Source organism: Trichechus manatus, unplaced genomic scaffold (genome assembly GCF_000243295.1).
Source record: "Trichechus manatus latirostris isolate Lorelei unplaced genomic scaffold, TriManLat1.0 scaffold00117, whole genome shotgun sequence".
NCBI classification, from domain to species: domain Eukaryota; kingdom Metazoa; phylum Chordata; class Mammalia; order Sirenia; family Trichechidae; genus Trichechus; species Trichechus manatus.
The window spans coordinates 316,495-333,365 of record NW_004444053.1 but is presented as its reverse complement, the minus strand read 5'-3'; the positions used below and the strand labels follow the sequence as shown (position 1 = coordinate 333,365).

The window sequence follows — 16,871 nt, the reverse complement described above, 5'->3', positions numbered from 1 at the left end:
ACCTATGGCAATCTTTATGGAAGCCGACTGCTACAGTGGGAGTGAACTGCTGACCTTTCAGTTAGCAGCTGACTGCTTAACCACTGAATCCTTGGAACGTAGTTAGTGCTTGCTAAATATTTGTTGAATGAGTGAGTAATCAAATGAATTGATAAATTAAGAGTGAATGAATAAATGGCATAGCATAATATGAAATAAAATAAAAGAATGGGTCTGTTTCAGATAGTGACCGTGTTTACTTTTGTTTCCTATCTGGCTGGATATTTGTTAGAGTGACAATTCACAGTTACTGATTGTCCAAGTACCAAAATTTTTATTGCTCAGGAATTTGGAACAACTTGCAGTCATTCAGCAATTAGTCATTGAGCTTCAGCATTGCTAGCATAAGTTTCAGTGCTAAGTATTTACAAGTTACAATATAGTAAAGAAATTATGGCTTCTTTATTGAAGTAAACATGTTAGAAGAATTGGGCAGCAATTATATGATTGGTTGTCAATTATACAGTAGAATTCCGTGTTGGTGTCTTGCCCTTCACGAAATTACATTATTGGAGCCAAGACTGCAGCCCAGTTATATTGTTGTTGTTGTTAGGTGCCATTGAGTGGGATCGACTCATAGGGACCCCATGTACAATAGGAGGAAACATTGCCTGGTCCTGTGCCATCCTCATGATCATTGTTATGTTTGTTACTGTTGCAGCCACTGTGTCAATCCATCTTGTTGAGGGTCTTCATCTTTTTCGCTGGCCCTCTACTTTACCAAACATGATGTCCTTCTCTAGGGACTGGTCCCTTCTGACAACATGTCCAAAGTATGTGAGATAAAGTCTCATCGTTGCCACCAAGGAACATTCTGGCTGTACTTCTTTCAAGACAGATTTGTTCATTCTTCTGGCACTCCATGGTATATTAAATATTCTTTGCCACATAAAATTGGTTTTGATATATTAAAGGATCTTTTTCTAGGAAGGCTAGACTTTTGGATTTATCCAAAAGGAATTAGGTTTTCCAGCTGAAGAGAACAATTTGAGTAAAAACATAGAGGAGGGAATTTACAAAGCTGAAAATGTGGGGCTTTGAATGCTAGGATAAAAAAAAAGCAAGATACCGACAATTTTACCATTATTAGAAAGCTGAAAGAAGAGGAATACATCCAGAATTCAGAAACTGCCAGAGGAACATAACCACACAGTCACTGTAATTCATTAGCTATGAATATAAGTAGAATTATGATTGTCTAAATAAGAGATAAATATTACCCTAGTGATGACACTGTTGCTTTCCTCTGTGTCACTGTTTTTCAAAGAGCAAAACAAAAAAAGAAAGAAAATCAAACAACCGTAGAACCGCTAAAACAGCTGAAAATTGTAAGCATAACATATAATTCTACATTCCTTTATCATGGCGGGAAGTAGCAAGTTATACGGGCTTGTTGGTCTAGGTGTGTGATTCTCAGGGTGTGAGAGGTCCTGGGTTCAAATTCCGGACGAGCCCTCTTTTCTTTCTGGATGTAATTAAACGCTCTAAATAAATTATTTTTTTGAATAGGCCAATAAATGTAATAAATACATGTTACAGCAAAACACACAACTTTTTTGGACTTAGATCACACTTGACATTCAAATACCATTAAAAGATGCAATGTGAAAATATAAAACGTTTGTTGACAATGTACTACTATACGAACGCTATCCCCACAATTCCCAGAACTAGCCTGTGTTAGGGATGTAATGAGTTTCCTTTCTTGGCTGCCAGTTATTGTTGTTAGTAGCCGTCCAGTTGCCTATAGATGTGGCATAAACATGCACACGCCAATTCAAGTCATCTACACAGCGGGTCTGGGGGCGCCTTCTGGAGGACAAAAGCACTTCCATTTCCCTTAGAAATGTTCATTCCCGAACCGGCTGATTCAAGACTCTACCTGCTCAAATTTAGAGACGTGAGAGGAGTACCCAGGATTCCGCACAGAACGTCTGTTTGTTAAGCTCGTTGTTTACAAAGCAATTTTAACGCCTTACTCTCGGACGTTCAGTAACCATATATTGTGTGAATTGACTTCACCAGGTCCCAGGAGCTAATATTCTAGTTTACGGGTTCGGAAGAATTCATTTAAGCCTCTAAATGGACTGAATGAAAGCAAAAACCGTGAAATTTAGGAGCGGGGCGGGGAAGAAAAAAAAGTAGGGCTCGTCCGGGATTTGAACCCGGGACCTCTCGCACCCGAAGCGAGAATCATACCCCTAGACCAACGAGCCACTCCCGCTAACGGGGTTCCCGTCAGCTTAGTTCAGTCTTGTCCCGCCCCTCGCCGCGTTTCCTGGCTTACTACTACGTCGTTTCGAATCTAGAGCCTTCCGGGCGGTGCAGAGGAGTCCGGAAGAGGAGTAGGAATACAGGCGCGTTTTGCAAAGCGGCGCTGATCATATCACCGCGCCCCCCCGACGTCCGGGCTCCACCGTCTTGGTTTTGCGGCCGCTCGCACACAACTCAGAAGCCGCCTCCCTGGATGCAGACGTCGTCCCTCGCCATTCCATCCCGCGGTGACCGCGGGGCAGTCAAGAGACGCGCGCCAGGAGCCGGGCTGAGGAGCGCGCGGACCAAGGCCACTCCCGACGCGCCGGACTCTGCCTAGGGCCTAATACCCAGTGTCTTCCTGCGGCAAGTTTTCACTCCTTCCTGGGAGCTCTCACCGCCGTGCGCTCGGGTCACCATAAGTGCACTTAAATCCCGGCCACCGGCCCCAAGTCCTCATCCTCCCCGCCAACTGTATTGCTTTGTGAGTAATCGGTGAATAAAGGGAAGAGCAGGCGAGAGAAGGAAATTGACCTTATTCTGGAGCAGAAAGGAGTGATGGGGGGAAAAAAACTCAGGAGAGAATATTAGCAGCTAACTTTTTTCGAACGTTCACTATAAGCTATCACTTATTTACCGTTATCCCCACTTGCAGATGAGGAAATTGATGCCTAATAGTTGTGGCGCCAGTATAGGAAACTCTTGGAAAGTGGGGCGAACGGACGGGGGAAGATTGAGAAGGACTCGGAGGGAGAGTTGGGTACCTGGATAGCTTGGAGGAGGGACGAAGGCGGTGCTCAGTGGCGGGAGCTTCGCCCTGCCGCCCCCTAGGCCCGGCAAAGATCCGCACTCATCCTCAGGCCTTTCTGCCCTGCTGAGCCGATTCTGAGTTCAGGGTTTCCCGCTCCCTTAGGTCCCTTGCAGAGGCATCTCATTTCTGAAACCCTTTTCAGTGCTTAGGCTACTTTCAATTCAGGGTAAATGGAGTCCACTTGTTCGTAACCTGCTCAGACTGTCCTCCGAGGGTCCAGGTTTTTTGTTTTTTATTTTTGTCCTTTCACCTTTTGCCCGAAAGCTCCGTGCTTGCACCAGCTTCCCTGCTCGTCCCTTCCTGTTGTTGCCACTGGGCATTTGGGTCGCCACTCAAGGACAGAGGTCAGGACCAGATCCTATGCCCTTGGGAAGTGTAACAAGGGAAATACCAGTGAAAACAAAGAGCAAAAACTGAAAAACCTTTTTATAATCAATTCTGATAATGTAGAGCGATCCCAGAGCCTTTCAGATCCCTGGAGCAAGGGGACATTTGGGGGACACGGATGAGAGAAAGCTATAGTTTTATTTTAAGAAGTGAGGATGGGAAAGTGTGATGAGGAGTAAAGGTGAGAAAATTTGGGGATCAATGAATTGCCCCTGCAGAGGTTCTCTCTGGGCAAAAAAAATCATTTTTAAAATTAGTAAACATTTTTAATCACGTTTCAGAAAATTTGGAAACCAGAAAAAGAAAAAAAACAGCTCTAACAAAACCAGTGTTATTACTCGAGTATTTCCTTCCAGCTTTCTCCAACTGCATATTTTCTAGCATAGTTTTTTTTATAAGACTTTACTGTTTTTATAAAAATTACGTACACTTATTAAAAATTCAGATAATACAGAAAGGGAAAGAACAAACCATGAATCACCCAAAACCCAGAATCTACAAATAATGAAGGTTGAAATATAGTGAACATAATTCCAGACATCTCTCTCTGAGTAGAAACTGGATAGAGATACAATGTCAGTACGGAATAAGAATGAGATCATACTGTACAAGTGACTTTTAAAATAAGTATGTGTGTGTGTATATATATAAAGATTTACTTCAAGAAATTGGCTCCCATGATTGTGGTGGGCTGGCCAAGTCCAAAATCTGTAGGTCAGTGAGAGGCTGGAGATCCTGCCGGCTTTCCTCCCAAAATCTGTAGGTCAGGAGGCTAGGAGATAAGTAAAGAGTGAGGTTGTTCTGGCATAATGTGTGTTTATAATTTAGAGACAGAATACACCCTAGGGAAACTCTTTTCGCTCTTAAGGTCTTCAACTGATTGATTGAAGCCTGCCCACGTTATGGAAGGTAATCTGCTTTACTTGAGACCAACTGATTTAATCACATGCAATTACTTTATAACAGCAACTAGTGTTTTTCCAAACAACTGGGCACCATAACCTAGCCAAGTTGACACATAAAATTAACCATCACAAAGCTTCAATGTAATTTTTACTTGAATGTAATATAAGAAGAAGAAAATGAAGTAAAATTTATTTCTAAAATATCTTTGAAGTTACATAAAGAAATTATTTAGAGGTTAGAGCCATTATGGGTTTTTAAAATTTGTTTCAGTTTGGGATGAGTTATTTGATCCCTTCTCTTTGCCCCTGTGGTTGGCTGAATAATGGTCTCCTAAAAGGTGTTCACCAGGAGCCCTGGTGGCACAGTGGTTAAGTGCTCAGCTACTAACGGAAAGGTCAGCAATTTGAACTTACCAGCTGCAACTCGGAGAGAGATGTGGCAGTCTACTTCCATAAAGTTTACAGCCTTGGAAACCTTATGGGGCAGTTCTACCCTGTCCTATAGGGTCACTGTTTTTGGTTTGGTAAAAGGTGTCGCCTCCTAGACTCAAGTCAGTGAATATTACTTTACATGACAAAAGGGACTCTACAAATGCAATTAAATTGAGGATCTTGAGATGGGGAGATTGTTGTTGTTGTTAGGTGCTGTTGGTGGCTCCGATCCATAGCGCCCCCATGTACTACAGAACGAAACACTGCTCGGTCCTGTGCCATCCTCATAATCATTGTTATGCTTGAGCCCATTGTTGCAGCCATGTGTCAGACCACCTCGTCGAGGGTGTTCCTCTTTTTCACTGTCCCTCTACTTTACCAAGCATGAAGTCCTTCTCCAGGGACTGATCCCTGCTGATAACATGTCTAAACTATGTAAGATGAAGTCTTGCCATCCTTGCTTCTAAGAGCATCCTAGTTGTACTTCTTCTGAGACAGATTTGTTCGTTCTTTTGGCAGTCCATGGTATATTCAATATTCTTCCCCAACACCATAATTCAAAGGCATCAATTCTTTTTCAGTCTTCCTTATTCATTGTCCAGCTTTCACATGCCTATGGGGCAATTGAAAACACCATGCTTGGGTCAGGAGCGCCTTAGTCCTCAAAGTGATATCTTTGCTTTTGAACACTTTAAAGAGGTCTTTTGCAGCTGATTTGCTCAATGCAATGTGTCTTTTGATTTCTTGACTGCTGCTTCCATGGCTGTTGATTGTGGATACAAGTAAAATGAAATCCTTGACAACTTCAATCTTTTCTCCATTTGTCATGATGTTACTTATTGGTCCGGTAGTGAACATTTTTGTTTTCTTAATGTTGAGGTGTAATCTATTCTGAAGGCTGTGGTCTTTGATCTTCATCAGTAAGTGCTTCAAGTCCTTTTCACTTTTGATAAGCAGGTTGTTAATGCATCTTCCTCCGATCTTGATGCCCCGTTCTTCTTGATAGAGTCTAGTTTCTCAGATGATTTGCTTATCAGAGGTCCTTATAAGAGGGAGGCAGGAGAGTCAGCCAGAGAAGGAGATGTGACAACTAGAGTGATGCAATTTCTGGCTGGAACAGGGTCAGGAGCCAAGGAACTCACACAGGCTGAACAAGCTGGAAAAGGCAAGGATGTAACCAGCCATGCTAACACCTTGATTTTATCCCTGTATGGCCCAATTTAAAGAGCTATAGGGTTGCTATGAGTTGGAATCAACTGGATGACAACGGGTTTGGCTTGGGTTTTGGTGGTACAGTAGTTAAAGCCTTTGGCTACTAACCAAAAGGTTGGTGGTTCAAATCTATCAGCCAATCCATGAGAGAAAGATGTGGCAGTCTACTTCCATAAAGATTATAGCCTTGGAAGCCCTATGGGGCAGTTCTACTCTGTCCTATAGGGTTTCTATGAGTTGGCATCAATTTGAAGGCAATGTCTTTGGTTGGATTTTTTAAGGCTTGATTTCAGACTTCTGATGCCCAGAACTGTAAGAGAATACATCTGTATTATTTTAGCTGCTAGGTTTGTGGTCATTTGTTATAGCAGCATTAGGAAACTAATACACTTGTAACTCACTGTTTCTGTTGTTCTTATTATGGTATTTTTACTTTGCCAGGGCTTGGGACATTTACATCTAACCATGGTCTTATATTTAAATGGATTCAGTGCTCACCACCAGCCTTTTACCATGCTTCTCCATCCCTGAGTTCTTGATTTCTACTAAACTCTTGGTTGACTGGATTTCCATTATCAAGTTGTTATTTTAAGATGTCCTCATATTCTGAGAATTGTTTCTTGTTTGAGTCTGACACTGTTGAGGTATAATGAATACTTAATATGGCCCTTCTAGCCATGATCTTGGTGACTCACAATGATTGAGTGGGACTATGTAAATAAGGCATATGGAACCTGTGATGGTTGGGGTTATATGTCAACTTGGCCAGGCCATGATTCTTAGTATTGTATGGTTGTCCTCCATTTTATGTGTTGTGGATCCTGACCTTTACATGTTGATGAGGCAGGATTGGTGTAGGGTGTGTCTTGAGTCGAAGCCTTGTAGGAGGGCGTGACTCAGTCCCACCCTTACTCAAGTTACACCCTTCCCTCCGGTGCAGCCTGCATCCAAGGTATATATGTGTGTGTCCTGGCGGGGCTCTCTCTCCCTGCATCTGGATCCCATGTCCGGTTCATGATTAGTTGACCGCCGGTTCTTGGGACTTGAACCAGAGGCATGTTGTCTGACCTGCTGATTCTGGGATTCTCCAGTCTCCACAGCCCTGTGGGCTGGCAGCCTATCGTCTGACCTGATTTGCCACTTTCCACAGCCTTGTGAGCCAGCATCTTGTGGTCTGAGCTGCCAGTTTGTGTTCATTAGCCCCTGAAGCCATGTGGGTCAAGAAAAGCCTACGCCTGACCCATAAATTTGGGACTTGCCAGCCTCCACAACCTCATGAGCCATTTCCTTTATATGATTAGTGAGTTCTGTGAGATGTTGCAGTGAATTAGGGAACCCAAAGATTGGAGGGAGAGTGCTGAGGGAAGAGGGAGTAGTTTATGTTAGAGATGATCGAGTGGTACAGAAGCTTGGAAAAGTTGCTTATTTGGGAAGTCTTTACCCTCCGTCTCATAGGAACCAGCTTTGTGCTGATCTTTATAAAAGAAATTATTCATTTACTGTGCCTTTGCTAGGGCTCATTCTGCCTGCCTGAGCTGTAGCTCACTCCTGGGTGCTTATATATTCTCTCAACTTAACATGGTGTCATGGAAAGGAAGAGACCTTTCCTACCTTTGCCAGACATCCACTCTCAAGGTTTTTTGTTGTTCGTTGTTGTTTATAATTTCCTGAGCCTGCTTTGCAACCCCTTTAAGTTGATTGTAATTGCTTTCTACTGTTCCATCAAGATAATATGTCATGATTTTCTTGATTATTCTTCCACTGTATGATAAATAAGTAGCATCCAATATTTCACTGATACAAATTCTGGTTTATTAATCCATCTGTACTTATACTTTTTCCATGTTTTGGATTATTTCCTTAGGGCATCCTCTCAGAACTGGCATGATCAGAGAGGATGAACACTTTTATGGCTCTCAATACAGTTCCATGGCAGGATTTAAAGGTAAGAACTTGAGGGGCCTGAGAATGAGTCTGGCTTGGCTGGTTAGCAAGTGAGATGTTTATTAGTGTGGAAGACACCCATGACTGGCTGTTAGAGAATTTTGACATCCTTCCTTCTATCTTTTATTCAATTTAAGGGATTTGTTGGCATCAAGGCTTTTGAGAATGGTAGTAACGTTAAAAGTATTTTTGAGAACAAGCTTTAACTTGGGGTGAGGTGCATGAGAGGGAGAAGATTAAAATCAGAGAAAGATTAGTCTATTAGGAGACAATTAGAATAACTCTAGAGTGATGTTATGGTGGATGCCTTGAAACTGTGAAGGCCTTTGAAAACACTTAGACTGAGAGATTAGCAGCTATTTTATAACTCATGATCTGACCCAATTTAGACTCAAACAGTACAGATATCTCCTTCCTCTGGCTTGGAATGATCACTTCTTAGAAATAAGAATACAATTTAAGTGCCAACATGGCACTATAAACAGAAACACCATGCCATCCATCCACAGCAAAGACCTGAAAAACTAAGTGAAACAGAGATAAACATGAGTGCTGGAACCCTAAGCATCAAATGAAGAAATAAAGAACTCAGCCAAGCATCAAATGGAATAAGAAACTGACAGAGAACAGAGAGTGAGGAGAGATAACATGCAGAGGTCCCATATCAGCTAATGCAGCATAGATTCACTATCTTGGACTTCTGTCGGAAATTGGCACACAGGGAGTACGGGAAAGCCTTAATATCATGAAAGATGAAAAGCTGACCATCCAAGAAGCTCAACAAACCCCATACAGGAGAGACCCCAAAAGAAAATCACCAAAGCATATGATAATCACACTTGCTAAAACCAAAGACAAAGAATCATGACAGCAGTTTGAGCAAAATGAAAAGTCACATACAGAGGAGAAACAATAAGAAAAGCTATGATTATTTGACAGAAACCATGCAGGCAAGAAGGCAATGGGATGACATATATAAAACCTTGAAAGAAAAAAAATTACCAACCAAGAATAATGTGTCTTGCAAAACTCTCATTTAAATATGACATTAAATGTCCATTAAATAGGACATTTCTAGATAAACAGAAATTAAGAGAATATATAAAAACCAAACCAAATTTACAAGAAGGGAGTCCTTTGGTCTGAGAACAAACAACATCAGACTACAGCCTGAACCTAGGACACAAGATTGTACCAGCCAGATACTGACCTAGGGAAATGAACTCTCAAGGACTATCCAAAACCGAAAGAATTCCACACGGAACCAGAGAGGTTAATCTGTAAATGACAACAACATTCTAACAATAAAAGAGGAAATGAACAGTGTAAGTATAGAACTTTCTAATGGAGAGGAAGGCAAGGCAATACTAAGTAATAATAGACTGGTTCAAACCTAGGAAGATAAGGGTAAATTTCAAGGTAAACACAAAAAAAGTTAACAAACCTACTCATCAAAATAAAGAAGAAAAACATAAAGTCTCAGTAAAAACAAAATCTACAAAACCAAAAGAAATGAAAAAAAAAAAATCCACAAATGAATTCAGCACATGAGAGTAAGAGGAACAAAGAAAATGTCAGCACCACACACACACACAAAAAAAAGCACTACAAAATGACAGCAGTAAACTCACACATAACAATAATTACACTGAATGTAAATGGCCTAAAAGCACCCATAAAGAGACAGACAGTGACAGTATGGATAAAAAAACATGATCCATCAATATGCTGTCTAAAAGAGACACACCTTAGAAACAAAGACATAAATTTATTAAAAATCAAAGAATGGAAAAAAATATATCAAGCCAACAGCTACCAAAAAAGAGCAGGAGTGGCAATATTAATCTCAGATAAAATAGACTTTAAAACAAAATCTACCATGAAAGACAAAGAAGGGCACTATATAATGATTAAGGGGACGATCCATCATGAAGACATAACCATAATAAACATCTACGCACCCAATGACAGGGCTCCAAAATACATAAGACAAACTCTAACAACACTGAAAAGAGAAATTGACAGTTCCACAATAATAGTAGGAGACTTCAACACATCACTCTTGGTGAACATCTAGAAAGAAACTCAATAAAGATACAGAAGAGCTAAAGGACACAATCAGCCAACTTGACCTCATAGATGTATATAAAACACTCCACCCAACAGCTGCACAGTACGCTTTTCTTTTCCAACACACATGGAACATTCTCCAGAACAGACCACATCTTAGGCCACAGAGCAACCCTCAACAAAATCCAAAACACTGAGATAATAGAAAGTATCTGACTGCAGTGCCATCAAGGTAGAAATTAACAACAGGAAGAGCAAGGAAAAAAAATCAATTACATGGAGACTGAATAACACCCTGCTTAAAAACCATTGGGTAATAGAAGAAATCAGACATGGGATTAAAAAATTCCTAGAGTCAAATGAGAATGAAAACACATCATACCAAAACCTTTGGGACACAGCGAAGGGAGTCCTCAGAGGACAATTTATAGCAATAGATGCAGACATCAAAAAAGAAGAAAAGGACAAATTAAAAATATTAGCTACACAACTTGAATAGAAAGAGAACAGCAAAAAAAGCCCACAGCCACCAGAAGAAAGGAGATAATAAAAATTAGAGCAGAAATAAATGAAATGGAGAACCGAAAAACAATAGAAAGAATCAACAAAACCAAAAGTTGGTTCTTGGAAAGGATCGACAAACCACTGGCCAAACTGACAAAAGAAAAAACAGGAGAGGACGCAAATAACCCAAATAAGAAATGAAATGGGGGACATTACAACAGACCCAACTGAAATAAAAAGGATCATAACAGAGTATTATGAAAAACTATACTCCCACAAATTTGAAAACCTAGAGGAAATGGATAAATTTCCAGAAACGCACTACCTACCCAAACTAACACAAAGTGATGTTGAAAATCTGAACAGACCCATAACAAGAGAAGAGATTGAAAAGGTAATTAAAAAAAAAAACAAAACTTCCAACAAAAAAATCCATAGCCCAGATGGCTCCACTGGAGAGTTCTGCAAAACGTTCAGAAAAGAGCTTACACCAGTACTACTCAAACTATTTCAGAACACAGAAAAGGAAGTGACACTTCCAAATTCATTGTGTGACACCAGCATAACCCTGATACCAAAACCAGGCAAAGACACCACAAAAAAGGAAAATTACAGACCAGTATCTCTCATGAATATAGATGCAAAAATTCTCAACAAAATTCTAGTCAATAGAATTCAGCATCATATCAAAAAAATAATACACCACGACCAAGTGGGACACGTACCAGGTATGCAAGGATGGTAGCAACATTAGAAAATCAATCTACGTGATCTATCACATAAATAAAAGGAAAGAAAATAATCACATGATCATCTCAATTGATGCAGAGAAGGCATTCGACAAATTCCAACACCCACTCCTGATAAAAACTCTCAATAAAATAAGTATAGAAGGAATATTTCTCAGCATAATAAAGGGCATCTATGCAAAACCAATGGACAACAACATTCTTGATGGAGAGAGGCTGAAAACATTCCCCTTGAGAACAGGAACAAGACAAGGATGCCCTTTATCACCACACTTACTTAACATTGTGCTGGAATTCCTAGCTAGAGCAATAAGGCAAGAAGAAGAAATAAAGGGTATCCAAATCAGTAATGAAGAAGTTAAACTGTCCCTATTTGCGGGTGATATGATACTATACATAGAAAACCCAGAAGACTTCACGAGAAAACTACTGGAACTAACAGAAAGACTCAGCAGAGTAGCAGGATACAAGGTAAACATACGAAAATCAGTTGGATTCCTATACACAAAGACAATGATGAAAAAGGAATCAGGAGAACAATACCATTTATAATAAATCCTAAAAAAGTAAAATACTTAGGAATACATCTAACCAGGGATGTAAAAGACCTCTACAAAGAAAACTACAAAACACTATTGCAAGAAACTAAAAGAGATCTACATAAATGGAAAAACATACCATGCTCACAGATAGCTAGACTCAACATTGTGAAAATGACAATTCTACCCAAAGCAATATACAAATACAGTGCAATCCCAATCCAAATACCAATGACATTCTTTAAAGAGATGGAAAAACTAATCATTAACTTTATATGGAAAAGGAAGAATCCCCGGTTAAGTAAAGCACAATTGAATAAGAAGAATAAAGCAGGAGGACTCGTACTACCTGATCTCAGAACCTACTATACAGCTGCGGTAGTCAAAACAGCCTGGTACTGCTACAATAACAGGTATATTGACCAATGGAACAGAATTGAGAAGCCAAGTGTAAATCCATCCACCTATATTCGCCTGATCTTCAACAAGGGCCCAAAGTCCATCAAATGGGGAACAGACAGTCTTTTTAACAAATGTGCTGGCAAAACTGAATGTCCATCTGCAAAAAAATGAAACAGGACCCATACCTCACACCATATACAAAAACTAATTTCAAAATGGATCAAAGACCTAAATATAAAGTCAAAACCTATAAAGTTCATAGAAGAAAAAATAGGACCAACGCTACAGGCCTTAATACACGGCATTAACAGGATACAAACCATAACCATTAACACACAAACTCCAGAAGATAAGCTAGATAACTGGAATCTTCTAAAATTCAAACACCTATGCTCTTCAAAAGACTTCACCAAAAGAGTAAAAAGAGAACCTACAGACTGGAAAAAATTTTTGGACAGTACAAGTAGACAAAGTTCTAATCTTATGTACAAGAAAACCCAACACCTGTACAACAAAAAGACAAATAATCCTATTAAAAAATGGGCAAAGGAAATGAACAGACGCTTCACCAAGGAAGACATTCAAGTGGCCAACAGACACATGAGGAAATGCTCAAGATCACTAGCCAGTAGAGAAATGCAAATCAACACCACAGTGAGATCCCATTTCACCCTGGCATTACTGGCACGAATCAAAATAACAGGAAATCACAAATGTTGGAGAGGCTACAGGGAGATGGGAAGTCTTATGCACTGCTGGTGGGAATGCAAAATGATACAACCATTTTGGAAAAGGATGTGGTGTTTCCTTAGAAAGCTAGAAATAGATTTACCATATGATCCAGCAATCCCACTTCTAGGAATATATTCTAGAGAAATAACAGTCATCACACGAATAGACATATGCACACCCATGTTCATTGCAGCATTGTTCACAATAGCAAAAAGATGGAAACAACCTAGATGCCCGTCAACAGATGAATGGATAAACCAACTATGGTACATACACATAATGGAGTATTACGCAACAGTAAAGAACAATGATGAATCTGCAAAACATCTCATAACATGGATGAATCTGGAGGGCGTTATTCTGAGTGAAATAAGTCGATCACAAAGGACAAATATTTTATGAGACCACTACTTGAAAAACTCATGAAAATGTTTACACACAAAAACAAACAATCTTTTATGGTTACAAGGGAGGGGAGGGATGGGGATGGAAAAACACTATATAGACAATAGATAAGTGGTAACTTTGGTGAAGGATAAGACAGTACGCAATACTGAGGAAGCCAGCACAACTTGTACAAAGCAAGGTCATGGGAGCTCCATAGACACATCCAAACTCCTGAATTGCTGGGCTGAGGGCTGTGGGGACCATGGTATCGGGGAACATCTAGTTCAGTTGGCATAAGATACTTTATAAAGAAAATAGTCTACATTCTACTTTGGTTAGTAGCATCTGGGGTCTTAAAAGCCTGTGAGCGGCCATCTAAGATACTCCACTGGTCTCACCCCTTCGGGAGCAAGGCTGAATGAAGAAAACTAAAGACACAAGAGAAAGATTAGTCCAAAGGACTAATGGACCACATCTACCATGGCCTCCACCAGACTGAGTCCAGTACAACTAGATGGTGCCTGGCTACTACCACCAAGAATCACAACAGAGGGTCCTGGACAGAGCTGGAGAAAAATGTAGAACAAAATTCTAACTCACAAAAAAAGACCAAACTTACTGGGCTGACAGAGACTGGAGAAACACCAAGAGTATGGCCCCTGGACACTCTTTTAGCTCAATAATGAAGTCACTCCCGAGGTTCACCCTTCAGCCAAACATTAGACAGGCCCATAAAACAAAACAAGACTAAAGGGGGATAACAGCCAATGGACAAGGACTAGAAGGCAGGAGGGGAGAAGAAAGCTTGTAATAGGGAACCCAAAGTCGAGAAGGGAGAGTGTTGACATGTTGTGGGGTTGTTAACCAATGTCAGAAAACAATATGTGTACTAACTCTTTAATGAGAAACTAGTTTGTTTTGTAAACCTTAATCTAAAGTACAACAAAAAAATAAAAATACAATGTAATTACATGGGTCAGCCATTCAAAGGAATTTCCTTTCCCACTTGGCACACAGGACTGGCCTCATGATGATGTACTGAGTGAGCCTTGATTGTTGCTTGTGGGATTATGCACTGATTAACTCACAGGTCCCTGCAGTTGTCGTGTTGGGTAAGTTTGCTTCGCTTACTGAAAGCCTTGCCCTATTCAAACAGAAATTTGGATCTAATTGAAAATTTGTCTTTTCCAGACTCGAATAACCTTCAATTTTCCAGTTGCCATCGAGTGTACTCTGACTCATGGTGACCCTATGTGCATCAGAGTAGAACTGTGCTCCACAGGGTTTTCAATGGCTTATTTTTCAGAAGTAGATTGCCAGACCTTTCTTTCTAGGCACCTATGGATGCACTCTTCCAGCCTCGTGGTTAGCAGCCGAGTATGTTAGTTGTTTGCAGTACCCAGGGCTGATCCTAAAATAGCTTCAGCTATTTTTTACTAAAAACATTTTTCTGGTTTTCCTCAATGATCTTTTTCCTGAAGTTTATCTTGCATCTCTCTCTAAAGTTTAGAATCCCTTCACTGAATCACCATTAATGAGATCTTAGAGCTGCCTCAGCCATTGCATTTCTCATTCCAAAGTTTTCACTTGTTTGAAGTGTTGAGAGTGCATGAAATCATAGAAGTGATATGAATCTATGATGTAGATTCTGAAAAGAACTAGTTTTCACTAGAACACTTTCACTTCCACTGGAGAATCTTACTATCCTTATTTTTTATACATAACTAATCTTGTCTTGAATGTTATTGTGTTAAGAGGGCAAAAGTGTGTAGTTTTCATGATCAGAATTATCATTTTTTATGAAGACATGCTCATGATAGTTTGTTACAAAGAAGGATGCAAAATTGGATATAGTAAGATCCCAATTTTGTAACAACTAAGAATTAAAACAAAACATATATACATGCTTAAGAAACTAGCAGAATATCTATAAAATATTAACACTGGTTATCTCTGGAAAATGGAATTATGATATGAATAAAATTTATTTACTTCTTAAATTTTTCCCCTCAAATTTTTTTCCATTTTTTTAATTTTTGTAATTAAATGAAGTTTATATTTCAAGTTCATCTCCCCTACAAAAATTTTTTTTTTATTGTACTTCAGGTGAAGGCTTACAGAACAAATAGTTTCTCACGAAACAGTAGTACACATATTGTTTTATGACGTTGGTTAACAACCCCACAACATGTCAACCCTCTAACTTCTCAACCTTTTCCTTTGGTGAAAATACACATAGCCAAAGATACACCATTTCAAAAATTTCTACATGCGCAGTTCAGTGACACTGACTGCACTCTTCCAATTGTGCTGTTATTCTCACTTAAGGTGAAGGCTTACAGAACAAAATAGTTTCTCATTTAACAGTTACTACAAACGTTGCCCAATGACAATGATTAACAATCTCACAACACATCAACAATATCCTTACTCAACCTTGGGTTCCCTATCACCAGCTTCCTTGTCCCCTTCTGCCTTCTGGCCCTTGTCACTGGACTGCTGTACCTCGTTAGTCTCATTTGGTTTTACGGGGCTGTCCACTCCCAGGCTGAACGGTGAACCTCAGAGATAACTTCACCACTGAGCTATAAGGGTGTCTGGGGGCCATACTCTTGAGGTTTCTCCAGTCTCCTTTAGGCCAGTAAATCTGGTCTTTTTTTTTTGTGAGTTAGAATTATGCTCTACATCCTTCTCCAGCTCTGTCCAGAACCCTGTGTTGTGATCCTGGTCAGAACAGTCAGTGGTGGTAGCCGGGTACCATCTAGCTGTACTGGACTCATTCCGGTGGAGGCCTTGGTAGCTGTAGTTAGTCCTTCGGACTAATCTTTTCCTTGTATCCTGTTCTCTTCATTCTCCCTCGCTCCCGAAGGGATGAGACCAGTGGAGTATCTTAGATGGCCGCTCACAGGCTTTTAAGACCCCAGACACTACTCACTAAGGTAGAATGTAGAGCATTGTCTTTATAAGCTGTGTTATGCCAATTGAGCTAGATGTTCCCCGAGACCGTGGTCCCCACAGCCCTCCGCCCGGCAATTCAGCCCCTCAGCGAGTTTGGATGTGTCCGTGGGGCTTCCATGACCTTTCCTTGTACAAGTTGTGCTGGCTTTTTTTTTTTTTTACATACATTGTTATGAGACCCCATCTGCTCACCCCATTCTGCAACAGCACACTCCTCCCCTCTGCCCCTGATTCCCTATGAAAATTCAACCAGCTCCTAACTCTATGCCTTCCCATCTCACCTCTGGACAGAAGCTGCCACTTTGGTCTCTTGACTAAGAGGCACATTCTTCACGAGTATCACTTTATGGCCCACAGTCCAGTCCAATCCCTGTCTGAAGAGTTGGCCTTGGAAATTGTTTTAGTTCTGGGCTGATAGAGAATCCAGGGGCCATGCTTCCTGGGGCGCCTCCAGTCTCAGTCAGACCATTAAGTCTGGTCTTCTTACTAGAATTTGAGTTCTGTATCCTATTCTTCTGCTGCTCCATCAGGGACCCTCTGTTGTGTT

General features: G+C 40.4%; 1 long non-coding RNA gene and 1 other non-coding gene across 2 annotated transcripts; one reads left to right on the top strand and one right to left on the bottom strand.

Moving 5' to 3' along the window:
• Positions 1-2,183: 2,183 nt before the first annotated feature.
• On the bottom strand, positions 2,184-2,255 carry TRNAP-CGG (transfer RNA proline (anticodon CGG)). The gene has a single exon. It is a non-coding gene; the product is annotated as a tRNA-Pro (tRNA).
• Positions 2,256-2,630: 375 nt separating this feature from the next.
• LOC111821957 (uncharacterized) lies at positions 2,631-15,461 on the top strand. Its single transcript, XR_002825259.1, has 3 exons — positions 2,631-2,776; positions 7,904-7,984; positions 14,384-15,461. It is a non-coding gene; the product is annotated as an uncharacterized LOC111821957 (long non-coding RNA).
• The last annotated feature ends 1,410 nt before the right edge of the window (positions 15,462-16,871 follow it).